Source organism: Corapipo altera, unplaced genomic scaffold (genome assembly GCF_003945725.1).
Source record: "Corapipo altera isolate COAL_440 unplaced genomic scaffold, ASM394572v1 68, whole genome shotgun sequence".
NCBI lineage: Eukaryota > Metazoa > Chordata > Aves > Passeriformes > Pipridae > Corapipo > Corapipo altera.
Genome location: NW_020884919.1, coordinates 2428694 through 2451905, shown reverse-complemented (window position 1 = coordinate 2451905; position 23212 = coordinate 2428694).

Below are 23212 nucleotides of genomic sequence, written 5' to 3'. Positions count from 1 at the left end.
TGGATGTTAGTTGGGAATTCCCCCCCACACTCACACCGGCCAGAGTAGGGCAATAATCCTTCCCCCCAAAACAGATTTAGATTAGCAATGCCAGCAGTATTAAAAGGGGCCTTTTGAGCAGGGAAACATGTGCTGGCAGTCTGGGAAGGGTGTTTACAACATGTGTTTTGCAGGTATTAGTGCTCGTGAGGCCCCGTGGCTTGTGAAGGCAGAACAGGTCCTGCCATTTCCCTGGAGCCACCGCTCTGCTCCCACCTCCCTGTCCCTTCCCTCCCTCCAGAGGCACAACTGAATCCATAATTGTTTTGCTGCAGGTACAGGCACAGCCATAAAACACACCAGTTGGGACACAATTAGTGCTCTAAAAGGCAGGAAAACCACATCTGGCAAACAAGGCAGAGAGCCCAGGGAGCGCTTTATTCCAAACTGAGCTCTCCAAGGGGGAATATGTTCTAAAGCTGAGCTTTTCAGCCGTGTCTGGGGCTCTCCCCCTCTCTGCCAGGCTGCTCTCATTTTTCTGATAAACCAAACCAATCTTTCCCTACCAGGGTGTTCCATAAATCCTGGTCCCATCAAGGCTGGCCCTCATCCCACAGGGACAAACGCCAGCACCACTGAGGTGGTTGTGGTCACCACCGAGGCTTTTCCAAACAAGCCTGGAGGTGTTTGCTCATCAAAGCTGGAAGCCCCAGCCAGGCCCTGCTGTAGCACTGGAAACACAGGTTTCCTGACATATAGCACACCCAGAACATGGAAACTTAACCAAAGGAAACTTGGAAGTGGAAAGGGAAAATGTTCACGGTTTGATACTGGAATGAACTGTCCTGAAGCTGCTGTTTCATATTTTATGAAGATGTAGATTATTCTGCCTGGTGTTGACACTGCAGTTATACCACTGGTGGCCATATATATATTTCATAAAACTGTCCTGTTGCTACCTGGACCTTCCAGACTTTGTTTTAACCTCAAAGGATATATTTGGCCTAGAAAAACCTACATGTTGAGAAAAGAAGGTGGAACCAAATGGCTGAATAACAAAATGGACTGACAGACTTCTACAACAAAGAGTTCCTACTCATCTTGCACTTCTTTGGTCACCACACTCCAAAAATTCAGTCCCCAAACATTAAAAATCTGGATTCTGCACTTTTTATTTTTCATTTTAATAATATTAATAATAATAATACACACACACCTAAACAGCAGCTTATTTGGGTCCAGGGTTAGAAAAGCCACAAAAAGATCTGTCAGTGGAAATAATTGATACCTGGGTGCCCAAGGCATGGGTTTTGGTTGATTTTCATGACTCAGGGGAGGAACAGGAAGTTATTTATAAGAACAGTGCAAAACCCAATTTCACCAGTTCACCTTTTGAGTTTCTGTGCTGTTAATTTTTAAGTTCATTGGTTGTATGGATGTACCACCTCTAAGCAGAATCATAGAATCATTTGGTTTGGAAAAGCTCTCTAAATGTCTGTCAAAGGGCTGTATAAAACCTGAAATCTCCCTTTGAGCAGCTCACTGGGGAAACACCACATTTATGTTGCTTTCCCACATTAACCTTTCCTTTCAGAGTATTAAAACCATACAACCTGCGGGACCCACACTCTACTGGGGGGAAATAAACCCCGAGAACAAACCTTTAAACTTCACAATTATCTTAAAGAATGTGTTTTCATACACAAATAACTAATTTGAAATGAAATTATCCATTTTAATTAGTCTGAGCCATGGTTGTTTATTGATGTGAGCTGCGTGTTGGTCTCATGGATGTGGTGAAGGGAGCACACAAAAAGCTGGGAGGTGATTTACAGCTTTCACTGCTGGGATTGACCTCAACAGGAAAGCCCAAAGTCTAGAAATGCCTTTTGTCTTCCCCCCCCCCATTCTTTAACAAATATGTCACTGAGATTCATCCCTATTGTTCAAAAAGTTGCACTTTGGTTTTCTGCGGTTAATTAGAGCAGCAGAAATGTTGCAAAACACGCTGGCAAGTAGCTAAAAAATCTTGGTGACTCACAGAGTTTGACCAGTTCCTTTCGTTTACTGATTCATTAAAAATAACAGTTAAAAAAAATAATTTAGAAAAAAAGATGGACTGGAACAGTTTCAGGCAGCAAAAAAATAGTTTGAGGATGACTTTGACGAAATCGTTAGAAGTGATGACTGCACCTAAGAGCTCTGAAATGCTGGTGATAAGATGTTTGACATTGCCTCCCACAGAACTTGTTACAAAACACGTACCAGCCACATAGACACCGAGCTGGTGCCAGGGGAGATTTAGGATAAACAATTAATCCACAGAGTTAAGGGTGTAAAAGGACTCTCCTCCTTCCTTTCACTGGGAACGTGCAAGGCTTCAGTGCTCAGCAGTTCTGTGCTCCTTGTTGCCTTTATATACCTTTGTGACCTTCATATACATCTGGTTTCATATATATTTTACATGTATTTTATACATATAAATATGTATAAATATATTTCAATTTATATATAAATATATTTTTATTTATATATAAATATATTTTTATTTTTATATATATATATATATCAGTCTTGCACAGTAGCTGTACAACATTAATAACAGCATCAATGTCCACAAGTTTTTATGCCCCAATATTTTTACAGCCACAATATTTACACCCTGACTCTCTGCTGTTTTTCTCTCTTATAAATAAATATATTAGAATGGAGTGGTACAAGACAATAAAAGTCTCTTTTGTAAAACAATTATCTGTTTTGCTTCAGTGGCTGTTGTTAAAATTGTTATTAAAATTCTCTGGTGTTCCAAGGATTTTTTTCCTGAGGCAAAGACCTTTTGGTCTAGGGTTGGACTTGATGATCTGGGAGTCTTTTCCAACCTTAATGATTCTAAGGTTTGATTCCTGCTTCTGTCTCTAAGTTGTTAGTGGGAATGGATTTTTCCTGGATGAGCTGTGTGAGAGGAAACTGAAATAAACTCGCAGAAATATCTCATAGTAAAGAAATGAATCAAGAGATTCATAGTAAAGAAATACAATCAGTACATTTTCTCCGAAATCAAACCCTTTTGACCGAGTTGGTAGAAATCAGAATTCCAAAACCAGCACAAGCTACAGAGATAAATAAGGATATTGCTCCCATTTGTCTAGAAAACATGTTGCAAACCGCATTTCAAATGCAATTTGGGTGTTGAAGGAACACCAGCAGTTTATGTTTTGTTATTTCAGAAAATCCTCAATGAAAGTGCCAGTTCCAAGAGGAGGCTGAAGAAATCGGCTCCAGGCTCCCAGGAATGACTGAAGCAAGAGTTTTTAATTGAATCTCAAACGACTGTAGCTGTGTTTCTCTCAGTAGTGAGCTCCCCTTTCCATGTAGATCCAGTTGGTTATAGGTAATAAGATTACTCTGGGTTAGTGCCTGTAGCCTCTAAAACACTGCCAAGAGCGAATATGCAACATGTTGTAGGGTTAAGGAAGCCTAACACGGTGCCAACATCACACTGTGACATTGCCTGCGGAGTGTGAAAGGATTATATCCTGTCTTAACATACCATTTCACCCATGCCAGAAAATGGAAAAGACTCTAATCACTCAGTAAGTATGCGAGTCACTAAATATAAATCCAAACCGGTTTCTGCCGCGAGAATATCAAGTTTCCCTTAAGAGCAGCTCTGCTCTGAACGGTGCCTCTGAAATTTTGGGGCTGGAGGTTCTTATATTTATGGCATCTCGGTAATTTCCAGATGAAATGAAACCAGAGCAGAAGGAAAGAAGCAGAGGGTTGGTGTTGGGTTTGTTGGTTTTTTATTTAATACGAGCCATGCAAACCTTCTCCAGGTCTGGATTCTTTCCAAGTCACGCATTACTAAACAACAAAGATTTGGCAGCCAGATTTTACAGCTAATTTTTTTTTTTTTTTTTCATTCTGGCTGCTTGAGTCAGAACGGAATCCTAACTCCACTCTGGGTCTGCAGCGGGAAAAGTAGGTCAGGAGAGATAAAACCAAGGAAAACCAGGACAAAACTGTGGCTCTACCAAAGTTAATGGCAAAGCACAAACTTCACAGGGGCAAAGATCACACTGGAGGCACAAAAACAGCTCAAGTGAGCTACAATGAGGCCATTTTTACATATTTTATACGTTTTAATATGGAATCATAGAGGTATTTAGGTTGGGAAACACCTTTAAGATCATCAAGTCCAACCAATAAAACATTGCTGCCAAGGCCACCAATAACCCACGTCCCCAAGTGCCACATCCACGTGGATTTTAAATCCCTCCAGGGATGGGGAGACCACAGCCAGGGCTGGATAACCTTTTCTGGGAATAAATATTCCCTAATTTCCAATCTAAACTTCCCCTGGTGTAACCTTGTTTCCTCTCGTGCTGTCCCTCGTTCCCTGGGAGCTGAGCCCGAGCCCCACTTGGTTCCAGCCTCTCCTGAGGGAGCTGTGGAGAGCGAGAAGGTCCCCCCTGAGCTTCCTCAGTGTTGTCCTTACTATTAACATTTTCAATTTGGCATCCTGAGTCAGGCAGAGCTGCCTTTCCCCACCTCTGGGGGGGTGATTCCCGGCACAGAGACCTCCTGACAAACCATGTCTAATTGTGCCAGGCTCCAGCAGATCCTGAGCCCTGTCCCAAAGAGCCTGGTGGCTGCCCAGCCCCAGGCTAAGGAGATAAGGTAGGATCACTCCAGACCTTCCCATGGAAGTGCAGGATATGGCACCACGGGTTCACCACACCAAAGGACAGAGAAGCAGAAATATCATGTGGAAAAGCAGAACTGAGCAGAAGAAAACATCTCTTCAGGCTGTTGAGGCTTTCCAACCTCTCATCATGACAAAAAAAAAAAAAAAAAAAAAACATTATTAAAATAAGAGACCCCAAAAAAAATTCATCATTAAAATAAGAGACAAAAAAAGGAGTTGTTTTTTTTTTAATGCCTTTTATACTGGGCAAAATATTTGGCCAGAATACGTCATTCCCTGCATCTTGACTTACTAAAAGTGTAAATGTGGTGACCTTTAAAAACTGGAACAAAATGTGCCAGAGAGGTTTCATTGTTTTATTACAAAATGATCAAAAATACCACTGGGAAGGAGAAAAAAGGTACCTTTTTTCCTAAGTAACCACTAATGCTCGTGCCCTTTAATTATAGTTATAATCTAAATCTACTTATAATTAAAGTCTTTAATTTTCTCCTTAAGCCCACCTAATCAATGTTACATTTTCTTCTCTATTTTTTTGTTTTCAAGAATTAATCAAGTTAATGTTCCTCCTGAACGTGCACATTTGTACTCAGTTGTTCTGTAGCTGCTTTTGATAACAGCATTTCATTTTCATCTGACCTCTGATCAGGAAAACAACTTTAAACAACGCCAAGGAACATATATTATAGCACAAAAAAAAGCCCTGAAACTAAAAACAATCATAATTAGAAACTAAAGATTTAAGACCTCCAAAATTGCATCAGACATTTTCCCATTTGACAGTAAATCAAAACAGTGTTTCCAAATCTGGCTTTATAGTCAAGCTGAAATGTCTTCAATAATTTCACTTCTTCCCAGAAAGACTTTAGTCACCCACAAAAAAAAAAAAAAAGTCAAAAAATCAAGAGCTGAAGGAGAAATCAAGGCCTGAAAAAGGAACCAGAAGATTGTGTTTGAATGGAAGTGGAAAAGACAAATTAATGAATAGACAGAATGAACAGAATGAGGATTGTTGGGAATCTGAAAAGGCAAATATACAAGGAGATCTCTCTGATATCTTTGATATTCTGCTGATGAAGGTTGCTGTAAATAAAGATGCTGCTAAATAAATATGTCTCAGTAAAGGTGTTTTCAATCTTTTCAAGATTTTTGAGGAGACTGCAGATATTTCTTCCACATTTTCCCTGCACAACACTTGCAATCCAAGTTCCCTTCTGATAATCAGAGTAAGGGACTTACACACATGAAGAAAAAGCTGCAGTTGTTAATTTGGTTCAGACTAAGCAAGATGGTGTGGTATGGACCAGATCCAAGATGGATTTCAGTACCAATCTTTTGGTACTAACCCAAAAGGCTGCTGTTTCTTGCTTCAGAAAATGTTTTCTGGATGTCTGAGTTGATCTTTGAGTAAGCCCACCAGAAATGGACAGTCCTGGTCCCCTCCTCTTTCTCCCCTGCGTGTCCCACACCCCACTTTCACCATGGCTCTAGAAGATGCTCAGACGCAGCAGAACTGTAATTTATGGGGGATTTCACATTACATTTTCAGCAATAGGTGTTTTATCTCTGCATTGTAACAAATCTGCTTGATATCTGGCAATTTTTGGTTTCTGTTTACTTTCTTTAGCAGCCTAAAAATAGAGTTGTTGGACCAGCTCTTTCCACCCAAGTGAAACTTCCTCTCTGAAGCCAGCCCTGAAACAAAGCCCTTCTCTCTTCAGAGACAGAGGCAGCTATTCTTTGATCTAAGTGAAACCAATGACTCAGGCACTGAAATACAAGCCAAACATAAACAATAAATTCAGTAGTAATTAAAATATCAATAGTAATAAGAGCAACTTGCAGCAACATTTATCATTTTCACGCTCTTTTTACATCTAAAGTTCCACAGTTCTTTGGAGTAAGTCAAGACTCTGAAGAACAGCCAGATCCTTGTGCAAACTTTGGGAGTTCACAAACACACAGGATGCTTCAAAACTTCAAATCTAATTTCAGATATGAGCTGTGAGTGACTTTGGAAGGAGTTAAGAGACATGAGAAACGACAGGGCTTGGAACTCAACGAGTCATGCCAACAAGAGCAACAAGAACTCCACTTTGCTTAAGCTGCTTCCCTTTATGGCCACTATTGCCACTGACAGGTAGTCCTTGGATTTGGATTTTCTTTCCAGGTGATGGGAGAAAGAGCATGGAAATGTGGCAGGAGTTATGGATCCAGGAAATAGCAGGTGTTTGATCTGGGACAGCTTTGAGGTGGAAAAGGCAGACGGGGGGGGCTGAGGGGAAGGAGTCATTCCCAGGAGCAGGTGGTCCCTGGGGCCTGTCAAGTGACTGGAGGGATGTGGCCGTGATTGACAGCTTCTGTGCTGGCTGTCAGGGGGGTTGCTTCAGCTCCAGGGAGTTGCCAGGGACATATGGCAGGAAAGGGATAGCCAAATTCTAGGAGCACGTCGACAATGTAGGCTATAAAAATACCTTCTCCGGAACTTCTGGTGCCTGGAGGAGCCACAGGAGGGGAGTGGAGAGGGCAGAATTCCTGCCACCCCAGCACTCTGGATATAGTGTGAGGCTCAGGTGAGCTCACAGGAGAGGAAAAACAAGCTGTGGGTTCCCAGAGTTCCAGCAGTGACAGCCCTGATCTCAGGGCAGCCCACACACACTTACACCCCACCAGTGCTCCAGGTCTGAGAGAGCCTCATCTCCTCATCAAAAGCCACCTGAGATAAGCCTGTTGCTGCAGGAAGACAGACGCAGCTGAGGGTTTCCTGCACTGGGGGAGCCTGGAGAAACCAGTGTCAGGGCTGGAAACCTCCATCTGAAAGGGAAGGTGACTCTGGAAGGACTGCAGAAAGTCTGGTGGGGCAGAGAACACGTGTAGGACACAGCTCCTGGGAAGGACACAGCACCTTTGTGGGTCACAGTACCTGTGTGGGACACAGACCCAACATCCTTCTGACTCACATGGCCAAGCAGGAAGGCAGGATACAGCACCCAGCCCTGAGCCGAGGCCGTGCCATGCTCAGAAGGTGATGTAGGGAAGCCAAAGGAGTCCTGGTCCGTGGCCAACCCCAGAGCAGCCCTGAAAACAGCCCAGCACCCCTTCACATCTGCCCCACACACACTGAAACCCCCACTCAAGGGCAGACCCACAGATCTTCCTATTTCTTTTAATTAATAGGATTTGCCCCCGGGCCTTTTGAAAGCGTTCAGCCAGCCATTGTTCTCATGTTCCCACACTTTCCCTTCCTCAGCTGGTTCTCTGCTGTTGCAAAACTCAGAGGCAATGACACAAAACGCTGGAAGTTCAAAAAACCTTAAGGAATGTCATTGTTTGTCCCAGAAGCTGCTCAGGCCCTGTGCGGGCGGCACCTCAAAGCTTGCAAAGGTCTCCACCGAACTGGCTGCTGGCACATTCAAATGCCTGACATTTCAATTTATATTCTGCATGGGATTTGAATGCTTTATCAATCACACAGAAGATAACATCCAAACAAACAAGGAACAGGTTTAATGATAATCTCTATCAGGAGTTACCATCTTTCAGCTGTTAAATGTGTCGATGTTTGGCCAAAGCAAATGCAGGCAGACTCAAGATGTCCATTTTGAAACAAAGAGAAACACTGAGAGCAGCCTAATTACAGTGATCTCAGTGGGTGACTTGCTGGATATCCTGAGAATACAGAGATTATCTTGCAGGGATAGATTATATATTATTACAGCCCATTAGGTCCATCTTCTGAGTCTCACCGTTTCAATGGCACATTTAACATCATGCAAATATTGGGGGAAAATACCAGTTTTCTCACTCCTTTTTCAACACTGTGGACCCCCAGACTGAATTTATCCAAGATCAGTGTCAGAAAATCTGTCTTAAAATTAAATGAGACTCAACAATTCATTCCAGCAGTGCACAGAAAGCTGTCATGTGTCCCCACCAACCAAACCTCTCCACACACGTACCGGGATATTTCACTACCAGAAGCTGATGGAGGAACAGTGGCTCAGCCTGATGGATTTATTACAGTCCTGCTGTTGAGGAACTGAAGGGTCTTTCCACCCATAAATTCATGAGTGATGGTTAAAATATTAACTGCAAATAAATGGAGAGGAGAGGCTCGGCAGCGCCAAGCACCACGACAGAGCTGCTGGCAGACAACGGGGAGCAAACCACCCCGACAGGGTGTTGGAAAAATATTTCCTCCAGCTTCTCTCCATGAGAAAGTCAGTCAAGTCCCCAAGTCTCTCCTGGTTTACTGCCAAAGCCGTGTGAAAACACAATTGTTGCCCGATTTCAACATATAATATGACACAGACTTGATAAATACCAGGCTCAAGTTCTCAGGCTTTACAAAGCTCTTTCATTGCATGTTTAAAGGGCTTGATCCTGGTCCAGCTGAAGTCAATGGACATTCTCTCATTTACCACAGGATGAGGTCTCGAAGCCTTGAAGGAATCCAGCGTTGCAGTTATAAAACACTGTCTCTCATGGACAGAAATGTTGGAGACTCTTGTAAAAACCAGACTGACAAAATGCAAATCGGTTATTTGGTGCAAAAGATCTAATTCCTTTTTGATCTGGTTTGGGTTTGTCTCTCCTCTTGGACTGAGCATTCCCACCATTTTCACCACACTGTTTTTCAGTGTCCTGCAGCTGGATCTGCTGGAAAGGACTCTCCAACCCTTGCACACAAGCCTAAGGTGGGAAAAGCAGCTTCTGAACACAGGCTTAGGTACTGAGCACAGCAACCTCAGTGGTTTGGATTTGGTTGCTGAAGGGACAGTTTTAATGTTTAAAAGACCAGCTGCAATCTTGAACTGAAGCCAGTTTGAGCTCATTAAAGGTTTTATCCTGTAATATAAACCCATTGCTTGAAAAAACAGTTTTAGGCTAATATTTGCTGTGGAATTCCATATGAAGGTTCCATGTAAATGAAATAAAACTTCTCTTGGGACTGAATTTTTATGACATCGATGTCGAATTACTTCTAATTCATCAAAGGTTGCTGTGCTGTGTTCTAATAACCAAGAAATAGAAAAACTAGGATTATTGCTGACACACAGTGAGTTCCTGAGTGAAGCATTGCAAATGCAGTTCTTCAGGTGCCATGGAGGCAAGAGCAGCCTTTGCAAATGCAGGAGCAGGGGCAGAACTTTCTCCCATGGCTGCTGAAATAACAGGCAGGAAATTCAGTCCACCTCATTGATTAGAATATTTTGTCAATAATGGATCACACTAAAAATAAACATTTACGTTCCAAACTCCGCCATCTCACTTCTACCTTCTGTTGGAAGTGACCCCAAGGAAATGCAGAACTGCTTTTCCAGTAACAGAGGCATAATCTGGTGCTCAAAGGGTAAAAGTGCAGCATCCAGATGTTGAAAGGTCAGCACATCATCACTTGGAAGTTACTCAGCAGCTCTCCCAACCTCTGGCCTTCTTTAATCAGAAGTCCAACAAAACCCAAAATTCCAATAACAAACGTCATCACTTGGGATAAATCTCTTCCTCCTGCCACTGTAAAATCCATAAATTTGACAGGAAATCAATCACCACCACTGCAAGAATATTTGAGAGAAAATCCCTTTTGAATTCTCGGAGGAGCTAAAGATAATACCAAAAGAATCAAAAATCCCTCTCCTGAATTCCTTTGAAATGTGCTATCTCCCACTGGTTTCTCTCCAAAATCAGAAGCAGATTTGCTAATGAATCAGATATTTTTCACACTTAGCATTGCCTTCCCCCAATAACAACAAGGGCACACAGCATTATGGGGATAAACTTTGCTTTTTTAAAACCCTGCAGATCCTCAGAGACCTGAAAGATGATGGCAGGGACACAACTTCTGCCCCCATCCTTTAGGGAAGTAGCAATAGGAAGAATCAACACTTTTAAAATAATAACCAGGTCATCAGATCCTCTGCATATGATGTAGATGTTGATGTCCTTCAAAGTCTTGGCCTTCCAAAAAGGCTGAGAGAATTGGGATTGTTGAGCCTGGAGAAGACAAGGCTTTGGGGTGACCTAATTGTGGCCTTCCAGGACCTGAAGGAGCTACAAGAAAGATGGAGAGAGACTGTTTGCAAGGGTCTGGAGTGACAGGGTAAAGGAGAATGGCTTCAAATTGAATGAGAGGAGATTTAGATTGGATATCAGGAAGAAATTCTTATCTGTGAGGGTGGGGAGGCCCTGGTACAGGTTGCCCAGATAAACTGTGGCTGCCCCTGGATCCCTGGAAGTGTCCAAGGCCAGGTTGGAGCAACCTGGGCTAGTGGAAGCTGTCCCCATCCATGGCAGAGGGTGGAACAAGATAATCCTTAATGTTCCTTCCAACCCAAACCATTTTGGGGTTCTATGGCAGACAGAGGGAGCTCAAAGCCCCCCTCACAATGGGGTGCTCAAATCCCTGTACAACCAACCCTGTGGTGAGAGGACTTTGCTTTTCCTTGCCCCTTGTGCTGCCACTCGACAAAACCAGAGGAGTCATGGGACTGAAAAGAGAAAGGTTCCAAGGAAAACTGACTCTTCATCATCACATCTTATAGCAAGTCCTGGAGTCTGACCTTGCTGCTGAGACTTGATGCATTTAATAGCAAACACTGAATGTGGAAATCAGTCTGTCCCACAGGTGGTGCAGATTAATCTCTGGTGAAATACATCCCCACACAGTGGCAAAAATTGCAACCAAAGCTTTAGGGGTTGAAGCCACCCCACCTAATCTAGAACCCACTGCTCTGACCTCTCCTCCTGGGAGGGGCAATGTGGTGGTGATGAAGATGAGAACGAGCTGCTTCTAGGCCAAATCCCTCTAAAATCCCGGATGTGAAGGGGCCATCACAACCAGTTCCACCAGCAACATTTGGGGAAAAAAAGAGAGCGATGGGAAGCGAGTTCTGCGTGTGGGAGGATGTGCTTGCAGGATCTTCATGCCATTCCTCTTCCTTTCTGGTTCCCAGGGAGAGCCAGACATCTCCTGTCAGGCTGAGGCAGCTGGGCACACAGGGAAGCTGAAAACCAGCACAGGGGGGATGGCCAGGACATTTTCCTTCCTTCCCCAGCGGAGCTGAGGATATTTTGGTCGTGCAGTTTTGGATTTAGGCACTGGAGTCTGCCTCACTCGCTGAATCCTTTTTTGGATTTGGCCTTAAAACCTTATGTTCAGCAGCATTTGTTTTATCTCCGAGACTTAGAACACAAGGAGAATTTGGCTTGGCTGTTTTCTTTCTTCATTCACACCAGGAATCCTGTGAATTCATGTGGATGGAAGTATGATAATAATCTCTCCTTTAAATTCATCCCCATAATAGGACACCGAGGCTGCACAGCCACGCAGAGCACAAAGGGAGTGATTTGCAGTTCAGGATGTCAAATGTATCTCCAGATTTCTTAAATTTTCACTGTAATACTGAACTAGACTTTGGGTAGCAGACTGTGAGCTCTTTTAAAAATAGTTTAGACAAGACATTTGGGAGAAAATGTTAAAGCATATTAACTAGTGAATAAAAACTAACACAGAAAATTGTATTTTCCAAGCTGTGGAGCTGCTGAAGTCAAGGCTGTGAGACCTGTAACTCTGTCTCAAAAGACTTCAGCAAATTATACATAATGGGCCAGCAAATTTTACATAATGGGGACATTTCTGTTCTATTTTATACTTTTTAATTCATTGCATAAATGTAGCAGAGCAGAAATCAATGTTATGTGTTTATTTTATTTAAGTGTCTATCAGAGAATAAGAAAAAACAGACAAAAAATACATTTCTAGAAGTAATTTGATTGTCAATATTTACTGGCAGGGCTTTATTTAGTCTGCTGAAAAAAAAAACCAGACATGAAATTAAGACCACCTTGCTGATTAGAAGACTTTTGTTCCGAGCCTTGGAGTAAAATAAGTAATTCTAAATGTGCAAGTGTTTGCATTTAGTCACTGTATATAAAAACACACAGTTTTCTCCAGCAGGGAGCTGCAGGCATCCAATTGGGACTGTTATTCTGCAGGAATCTTTGCAGAATATACATTTTGAGTGAATTTAAATGATTCTTGTTTTTAGAAAAGCTGTCAGAGATTTTCACCGAAGCAGAGCAGGACAAAATAGACACGGAGCGTTCAGCATTTCCACAAAATACAGCAATTCAGCGTCCTCCAGGCACGGAAAGAGGAGGGTGAAAAGGTAATTCAGAGATGAGTGGACAAATCCTGGAAGGGATGGGTAAAGATAAAACAAGTTTCTGAAGTGCTGTGGAAAGTCTCTTCAGGGAAGTGATGTCGTACAAGAAGAGAGACCAGATGGCAAACTGGCAGAGTGTGCTCCTCTGCCAAAACCAGCGTGTCAGGAGAAGGAGAAAAGTGGAATTAGACGAACGGAAGGAGATAAGAAGTGATTTGATTTGGAAGCACAAGAGCTGTCAGAAGATGAGGAGGAGTTTGGCTGAACTTTGTGGAAGTGAGAAGCTTCCTGCAAAGCAGGGCAACGAGTTTATGCTCCTTCAGTGAAATCTAGTGCTCTGTGTGCTCCCAAGGTGGTGTGAATGTGCTCAGCTCCCGGAATTGTGTCTGTTATAGGGTGTGAGAGAGGGAGTTCTGCTTCCTAACGTGGAGAATTAACTCTGTGTGCTCTGAGGGAACGTGGCTTTAACTCAGCTCGTCACAGGTACCGCCACCCAAACCTTTCCTGTGCTGCCAAGCTGGGAAAGCCACCAAGGAAATAAATGTTTCCCTGAATTCAGCAGGAGATGGGGATTTGTTTTAACAAAATGTCAGTGAGGAGAGGGTGACACAGGGGTGGACAACTCTGGGAGAAGTGACCCTCTACTTCAGTTGTGAGGTGAGATCCTCACACTGATCAATTAAATATAACTTAATATAAATATAAACCAGACCTGTCATTACCCTTGTGGCTGATTTAAATTTATAGGTTAAGTCTGGTGCAGAGAACAAAATCACGGAGTTCAACACCATTTTTTTTAGTGTTCTGCATCAACTCAACTCGACAAATGTGATGCCCCCAAGCCAGTTCTCCCCAAGAGTCACCACCAACACACCCTGTCATCCCCAGTTCTCAGTATCAACAGCCTGTGATGGACATGGGTGTTCACCCAGCCACTTTATCTCACATAACAACCTCTTTCCAACATTAGATGGCATTTAATAGACATATTAATAGACATAAAGGACATTTATAGACACGAGAAGATGTCAATAGACATTCATGAACTATGTATACATACATGAAGTCAAACCAAAGAAAGATCCTAATGAGCTTTACTTGGAGAAAGTACAGACTAAAGATGGCAAACATTAAAAAATAATTAAATTATTGTCCTAAATTCCCAACTGCTTCAAATAAGAAAAATGCAAAGTTAGGAATCTATCTCCTGTTTATATTTAGAACCATAGAATCACAGAATTGTTTAGGTTGGAAAATCATCTAGTCCAAGCATTCCCCCAGCACTGCCAAGCCCACCATTAATCATGTCCTTAAGTGCTACAAAATTCATATTTTCTTGTAGTTCTAAATGTTGATTATTTATTCTAAAGAAAAGGTAGTTCAAAATGCTTTTTTAAAGAAATAGAAAATTCCTTTTTGGAGAATGTGATGAGATGAGCAAACTGCCTTGTAATAGCAATTTGATGAAAAAGTCTGCTTAGAAAGGGAGTGAGAACAATGGTAGAATGTAATAAATAAGAATTAAAACAAATTTAATCAGATGTTAAGAGAAATGTTTGGAAGACAATAAAATTTCCTTCCTGTTGTGTGTTTCTATATATGCCTGATCTTACCAAAACTGTAACTTTTACCAAAAAATTCCACTTTTCTCTGATGACCCTGTTTATTTTGTCTTGGTTTACACTCTGTTCTCTCTCCAGCCAATCTCCCCTGTGACATTCTGGCCTTTGCCAATGGCCTTTATTTTTTGAGCAGCCCCACTGGAGGAGCTTATCTCTCAAGCACCTCCTCAATGTTTAAGCAATTAGAAATGGTTTGGTACAGCAGGATCAAATCCTCACTTGAAACCATCCCATTTTCATGCTTAAAGAACTAACAAACTCTCTAGTACATAAATTATAAAAAAATGCCTTATTTTTAGTTATTACAGGACTAAAGTATGTGCGTGGCATAATAAATCCTGATTTATGAGCCAACAGCCCTTGGTTCACTTAATATATGTTACCAATGTAAAGTTTCAAATTTCATTTCATCTGGAAAACAGCCCTGTGAGGCAACAAGGATCTTTGGGATAAATACCAGCCTGTGCATCACTGTGGCTCCTGCTTCCCTGAGCCATTAAAGTCACCAGGTTTGAAGGTGGATCTTAGCTCGGGGCAACTTTCAAAAGGTGAAGAATATACCTTCTCTCCCCTCAGAAAAACCTCAAGTCTTTTCCTCAGCTCTATTTTAGACCGTGCAAGTTCATACACAGAGTGTATCTGAAAGATCTAGAAGGGAAAACCTTTAATCAGGATTATTACAGATGACAGAGTAAAGATTTCTTTAATTAATGGTCCTTTCTGGCAACCGGTGCCACTGTAAAATTAGCTCCAAATTTGTTCTGCCATGTTTATGGGCTCCAGTTCAAAAATCCATGAAGTGTGGAGTGTTTTACAAGCTCCTACAGCAACACAGAAAAGCAGGTGGTTGGACACAGTATGAGAAGAAAATAAATGCAGCCATTTATCTAGAACAATTTGCAACCCACCGGGAGAGCTCAGATAGCAGAGCAGTGACAACTTCAGGATATCCATGGAGCAGCTCAGCTATGGAGTGATTGGATTTCCACCCAAAATCTGCACAACAATTCAGCTGCCAAGGAGAAAGAAACGTGCAGTGCACACCCTGTCCTGCATCCAGCACTCCCAGGGATGCATCCACATGGATTTATGCCTCTCATAACCTCAGTTTTCCTGCCAGGTTTTTATCAAGCTCTCTGCTTTTGCCATCATTAACCAAGTCTGTCAGGAACTCTGTGATAGTTAATTAACTAATTAATTGCTTTGCACGCCTGAGCAGCAAGGAAAGCACTTCCAAGGCTGACTTTGTTTATCATGGAATCCCAGGATGGTTTGGGTTGGAAGGGACCTTAAAGATCATCCAATTCCACCCTCTGTCATGGGCAGGGACATCTTCCACTATCCCAAAGCCCCTCCAACCTGGCCTTGAACACTTCCAGAGATGGGGCAGTCACAGTTTCTCTGAGCAACCTGTTCCTAGATCTCCACAGTTGTAGGGTGAAATGGGAATTTTTCTCCTGTTCCCCAGCTCTTGGACTGACAACAGGTGCTGCCAGTCTTCCCATCAGAGCCTGAATTTTCGTGGATTTAGGTTTTTCTGTTCCGAACAGCGCAGCTGCCTGGAGCTTATTCTGCTCTTTTCCTCCAATATTACATTTCCCCCAGTGAAATAAAGCCATTTTTCCTGCTTAAAACAGTACTTTGAAAAGCTAAATTTAAGCCACTCCCCAACACAGGTTCACACATCCCTATGATTCCTCTGCCTGCTCACATGTATCCCAAGGATATTATTCACCGGGATGGGACCCCGGAGCGGCTGTTGGAGACTCGTGACACCATTCTGCAGGAGTCACTGGGTACAGATGCAGGTGCAGATGCAAAACCATCAGGCACAACTGAAAAGTCCTTCAAGGCTTATAAAACATGCAGTGCATCTGTTCCTACCTCAGCTCCGGGGCTTTGCCTCTGCATCTGTGTCAAGCCACACAACAAGGAGGCACAGATCTGTTGGGTTTCTCCAGGCACAGATCTGTTGGATTTCTCCAGGCACAGATCTTCTTTTTTGTTGTTGGGTTGGAATCTTTTTTCTCCCTTCCTCTCTCTCTTTTTTTTTTTAGAAGTACTTCTGAACTCAGCATCGATTTACACTGATCTGCTGTTTGGTCTTCTAAGTACCTTGGCTTGACAATTTGATGCAATTTGTAAGTGCTCCAGGGCAGATTGTTCTCAGACTACTTAGAATTCAGTCCATGAGGAAGAGGGTCTACTCCACTATTTTCCAGGGTGAAGCACCACATGGAAGTTGTGCTACTGGGCTTGTGTATTTTATTCTAACACTGGAGCATTGCAGGTGAAGTTGGGGCAGAATTATGATATATTTGCAGCCCCTTGGCAAGGTTGGCCACCCCTGCTCTGCTCTTCTTCTCTGTCTTATGGGGAAAGGCTGGGAGAGTTGGGATTGTTGAGCCTGGAGAAGAGAAGGCTCTGGTGTGACCTAATTGTGGCCTTCCAGGACCTGAAGGAGCTACAAGAAAGATGGAGAGAGACTATTTACAAGGGCCTGGAGTGACAGGACAAGGGGGAATGGATTCCCACTGCCAGAGGGCAGGGTTAGATGGGATATTGGGAAGGAATTCCTGGCTGGGAGGGTGAGGAGGCCCTGGCCCAGGTTGCTCAGAAAAGCTGTGGCTGCCCCTGGGTCCCTGGAAATGTCCAAGGCCAAGTTGGACAGGGTTTGGAGGAACCTGGGATAGTGGAAGGTGTCCCTGCCTGTGAAAAGTGGGTGGAACTGTATAATCCCTAATGCTCCTTCCCACCCAAACCATTCTGGGATTTTTATTAGACTCCTAAGAGCTGTAACCTCTCTGCTGTGCTGGTTTTTGCTTTCATTGTGGGCAGATTTCTTTGTTTCTGGGCACATAATGAGATCAGGGACTCACAACATTGGGTTTTGACCTCACCATTTACAAGATCCTCCTTGAACATGTCCTTTCACCTCCCTATTCCTCATTTAATGCATCCATAATAATACAGGGAACAACTCTCACATTGCTTTGCAAGCACAGCCAAAAGCAGCACGTGGGACATAAAGGTTATTTCTGTGAGTTTCTGCCCTGAGCAGAGAACAATATTTCTCTGTCACTCCAAAGCCCTCCCCACATTGGCTCTCAGCAGCAGGGACAGCAAATTTCTTGTGTTCTGGGACACGTTCCCTGAAGGATATCATGGAAAAGCTCAGTGAGCACAAACTCCAACAGGTTCATTAATATTTAGTCGGTTTAATGTCCTTAACATACTAAATGAACAAGTGGGTCATTGATCCAGCCTCGAGTGACTGACTTGGCATAAGCAAACAACATTCACTGCAGCACAATGCAATTTGGGGTGTGCTTCTAGGAACAAAGAACACAGCCCATATTTATAGGACGGGGGATTCCTTGGAAACAGGGACTCTGGGAACAGTCTGTGGGCGTAAAGCTGAATAAGAGCTCCCAGCTCAGTGCTCTCTCTGAAAAGACCATCCCTCTGTCTCTGAATGCATAAGAAGAGAACGTCCTTTGTGAACCAGGACTCTTTCCCACCATCAGGTCTGACCTGGCCGTGTCTCCTGGAGAAATTCTACACAATTGGCACAATAAAGGAGGCAAGAGCAAGACTTGCCTGTGTTTAGGGTTTTTTAAACCACCTTCTAGAGGCTATTCTTATCACAGTTTTTAAAAAAAAAAAAAGTGCTTTCCTAATATAAAACCAGCTTATAAAACGAGACCAGCAGACAAGAAATCGTGCAAAGCAAGTAATGATACAATTTATCTATAATTAGAAAGACTTAGGCTCACACTTTTTTTTTATGTATCTGGAGGAATAACAGAGATTTTAATCAACAATCTGTTTAAATGAAGATGGCCTTGTGCTGTCTGCAATTTTTTCCTACTCCATGAGATGAACTCCACTTCTCCCTATTCAAACTGCTCACTCAAAACTTGGAGGTAATTTCTTTACTTCAGCAAAATCAGTTCTTTTTTCACTCAGGATTCCTATTCAACCCTCATCTTTTCTTACTCCATATCAGAGGATGAAAAACCATCCAGATCATACTCTGTGATTATTAATGTTTAGAAATCTGGCTGTACATCCTTTGAGTTGATGGACAAGGGGTTTTTTCTGCATTGGGAAACAGACCAAGACCTCAGTCATTAAAGCATAAGAAACTAAGGATTAAATATGTTCTGTATCCAGATCTATCTATCAAACCCATCTCCAAACATATGCACATACTGACAATATAATTCAGACTCTTACTAGTGCAAACAAGTTTTGTAGCCAAGCCACATTCCATTTAAAATAGTTAATTTTCTAGATCCCCACTCAGTGTCCCCTCTTAGGAATTTGGTTTCCAGTGAAATCCAAGCACTTGCAGCCTCCTCAGGTTTGGGTGGGTTTTTTTAAAAACCACCCTTTTTCAAAGAGTGCTACCAGCCTTCTTTACATGGCTCACATGAAATGGCACACTGGGGACTCCTGGCCTGGTGTTCTAAAACAAAATATGCTGTTCTTTAAGACCTTGGGTGGGGAAAGGAGGGACTGAGAGCCAAAGTTATGTACTGGGGGAATTTGGCAGGATACAGAGATGTAGGAAAAATGAAGGAGATGCAGAGGTTGCAGGATAACGCTGGACACAGGGTCTAGGTTTTAAACTTGATACTGTTTGCAAACCAAATTTGCCATCAGCTGTAAGGGCCCAGGATGTGAGCAGAGTCCTTTGGAGTCAACATGCCAGTGAAAAAGAAGAGGAAGGAGAAAATCACAATATCCAGCACTCAGAAAAGCTCCAGTTATTAATTATGTTCAGTACTTAAAGAGAAAAGGCACTTGGACCATTTCCTTGGTTCTGGTAATACTCCAGTTATTATATTCTTATGTATTTATGCTTCATTGCAGGAGGGAAAACAATTGTTATAATACTAAAGAGATCACTTCAAAGCTTCGCAATGATCTCTAACTTGGACTCACATGAGAGCACATCATTTTTTTCCAGTCCCCTATTAAAAAATATTTTTACTACGAACCAAAACTAAAATAAAAAAAAAAAATAAAAAATTCCCTTAAGACAACACATTGTTCAGAAAATGAACAAAATGAAAAATCCAACATCTTTACTTGATGAAGCTCCCCTCATGTTCTCTGTTCCTTGTAACAAACCAATTTAAAACACGGCAAATGCGGAGCAAAAATATCAAATAAATTCCCACTCATTTTCAACTTTTGGAGCTTTTCCCGTGGGTCCAAAGGAAAATACTCTGACTTTACTGGGGGGAATCGCACAGGTAAAACGGCTGTCCCTTTTTTCCCCCTGGAAGTGCACCCCCATTCCAGCTCTTCCAGAGCTCTGGAATGAAATCCCTGCCCCAGCTGCCGCGCAGACACAGAATGTGTGCCGTCTACCCCGGGGTGAAAACAAATCGCAGCCAGTTTGCTGGTCACACGTTCCAACTGGGATTGTGCCATCTGTCATTGTGTTTGTGGAGCTATTTAGATTTCCAGCCCATACCAAACAAATTCCACCAGGAGGACTTCAAAAGGGATCATGTGGACGAGGGAACGTGCCCGGGGGTCGAGGGACCTGCATCTGTTCACGGCCTTAAATATTGTGTGGCAGAACCGTATTAAAGGGGTTGGATCGGCATTCCCAGATCCTACAGGGCCATAAAAGCCAAAAAAAACCCCTCACTCCATAATTTCCTGCACCGTTAGCACCCAACTCGCTGTTTGGGTGTGTTAAACTGTGCGACACCACGGCTTGGGAAAAGTCTAATAAAACCAGAAATACCATTAGTTAAAGGTATTTTTAGTTAATTAAGGCTGAATCTACAAATATTTTTCAGGCATCTGAATTCTCTAAGGGTTTTAGCGAGAAAGAGATATAAAAAGTGGATGTTTTCCTCTTTCCTGTGACTCTCTCAACAGTATTTCATTTTTCAGATGCTGCCTGTGGACCTGGGCAGAGCAGAATTTAGCTTTTTTTTTAATATAAAAAGCAAAACCAGGGGCTTATTTGACCATTTTTAATCTCGCTGAAGGGAGAACTTCAGCCCTTGGTTGTTCCTCCTCCTCCCCCAAAAGCAAAGCCTGTGCAGAGCTGCCAACTCTCATTCTTTGGGAATGAGACACTCTCATTTATTGTCTCAATTTCAATCTGCCCGAGGCCCAAAATAAAGGCAGCCACCATTGATTTCAGGAGGATATTTAGAAACATTCCAATTCTTTCTAAGTCAATTAGATGCCTGTAAATTGGCAACTCAATAAATTTCCTGCTGGGGATTCGGGTCTTGCACCAAAACCTCCTGCTCCCTTCACCCAAATTTGCAGGTATTTGACAAAATAGTATGTAAAATGGGTGGCAGTGACTGGCAAATAGGGAAAAAAAAGCTCTCTGCCCTTCAGCCAAATCAAAAATGCCCTACTGTGTAATGGGAATGACCCAAAAAAATATAAAATATTCCTAATTATGTTTTTGGACCTACTTTCCCTGCAAAGAGCTTGGCCTTGCAACTCGTTAGGAAGAAAAAAGCAGAACAAAACAATAAATTCTGATACATCAGAGACAGAACTTCTGACCATTTAAGCACTTTGATGTGTACACAAACAAGTGGAATGCAGATGCTTGGCTTTTCCACTCGCCAGCAACTCGGAGCAGATGGGCTTGAAGGAGCATTCCAAAACTGCTGCACATAAGGACAGAGCTCCCCAGAGGTGCTAATAATACTAATTTCCCTCCAGAAGATGCTGTTCTTCAGCCCCAACCACCTCTCCCGAGGCTGTTTGATCAATAACTTCACATCTGAGGAACATTCACAATGCAGGATGCAAAGCAGCTTCTGCTGCTGGCTCGTGTTTAAAATATACCACGAATAAACGCACTGGCACAACAGGACTGAGGAGATCTGTGCTGTCAAAGTAAACCTTGAGATACCAGCACTTGGGTAAACAAAGTCAAAAAAAGACAAGAAAATGAAGAGGAAAAAAAAAAATATGTTTTGAAAAACAGCACAAAACTACCAGATTTTTTTCCATCTATTAAGAGCACACAGGTTTGCAGGCACATTTCTCTTTATAAAGTGTTGCTGATTAGAGGGAAGGGCTGAAAATTATTATAAAGCACCTTGGAAATCCAGAATGGTTTGGATTGGAAGGGACATTAAACCCATCCAGTGCCACCCCCTGCCAAGGGCAGGGACACCTTCCACTAGCCCAGGTTGCTCCAAGTACTGTCCAACCTGGCCTTGGACACTTACAGGGATCCAGGGGCAACCTGTTCCAATTCATGGACTCACAGAATCATTAGAGTCAGAAAAGACCTGTGAGACCACCCAGTCTGACCTGACAATGCCATGGTCACCTCCAAACCATGTCCCCAAGTGTGCCACGTTTAGATGTTTTTTGGACGCTTCCAGGCAGTTTGCAAGGCAGTGCCTCCTAAGCCCCTGCCCAAAACCCAGGATGGAGATGTGGGGAAGAGCAGGTTTCACAACCAGCCAATATCCCACTACTCTCTGGGACACTCAGGAACGTTAAGTTCCCCGAAGTGCTCCAGCTGTGCTCCCATTCCAGAGGACACAAATCATGTGGTCACTTCACACATCCCATGCAAAAGCAAGGAAATAAAAGAGCTATTTCAGGTGTTGTTCAAGCCCCACCAGCACTTTCTTTGCTATTTTAATCATGTTTACTACAGCAATGCCTAAACAGCCAACCATGGAGAGACTCTTGATTATATCAAGGCTTAGATAGTCCCTGCTTATTTCCTAAGCAGATGCTGCTCATGATTTCCCTGCTCGAATTTGATCATTTCTTCCAATAACAGCTATAACTGAGAAAAGAATTGAGAAAACATTCTGTGACAGATTTTCGTGTTCTTGGTTAACTGAAAAGCGTAATCTGATATTCGAGTTGAGCTGTCGAGGAGTGGTTTGACACATCGCTTGCATCTGAGGGGTTGATTTCCTGCCTGGATGGGTGAGCAAACATTTCTAAGTGGACATAATCACGTATGAATGTGACCCACTGCTGGGCAAGGGCTAAGTTGCATTTTGCTGCTTGTGGCACTGCTGGTTCTCACCCAAGGACGTGCTTAAAACGCAGCACAGCTAAAGAGATGCGAGTTAATTTTCCACCAGCACTTCTGGCTGCACGTTTTGAAAGGATCAGGGCACGTGGAAAGCGGTCAGGGAGGTGCTCAGAGCTCCAGAGAGCACCAAGTTATGCATCAGATCTTATTCCAACAAAGCTCTGCTGATGGCAGTGGCAGAGAAGATCTGATTCCAACAGATGACAAACCCATTCCACCAAAACAAATAAGCACATTCCTCGAAATAAATAAATTAACTTTTTTTAAAGCCCCAAACAGAAAATTAGCCTAAGATTTATGTCCCATCTCCCTCTGAGCTTTCTCCCTCAGTGCATTAATCAAGGCAAAAGCAGGGCAGGGATGGTTGTTTGCATAAGCCCAGTCAAATATGTTCGAGCCGTTGCCGTTGAAAGCAAAAAGAATTATTTTGCAGGAGGCTAAAACATTATAATACATGCAAAAAAAAAAAAAAAACAACCAACAACCAAACCCCAATTAGATTCCTTTATCCTGAGCATATGGCACAGAGGTACATGCTATGCACTAATGTCTTTTCAGAGCTATTTTGGGATCATACGAGGCTGCAATCCGAGCAGAGCGGTGACAGATCCACAGGCACAACTGGGTTACATTCATCATGTATGCGGTTCCAGAGCTCCTCACAGCCAGCAAC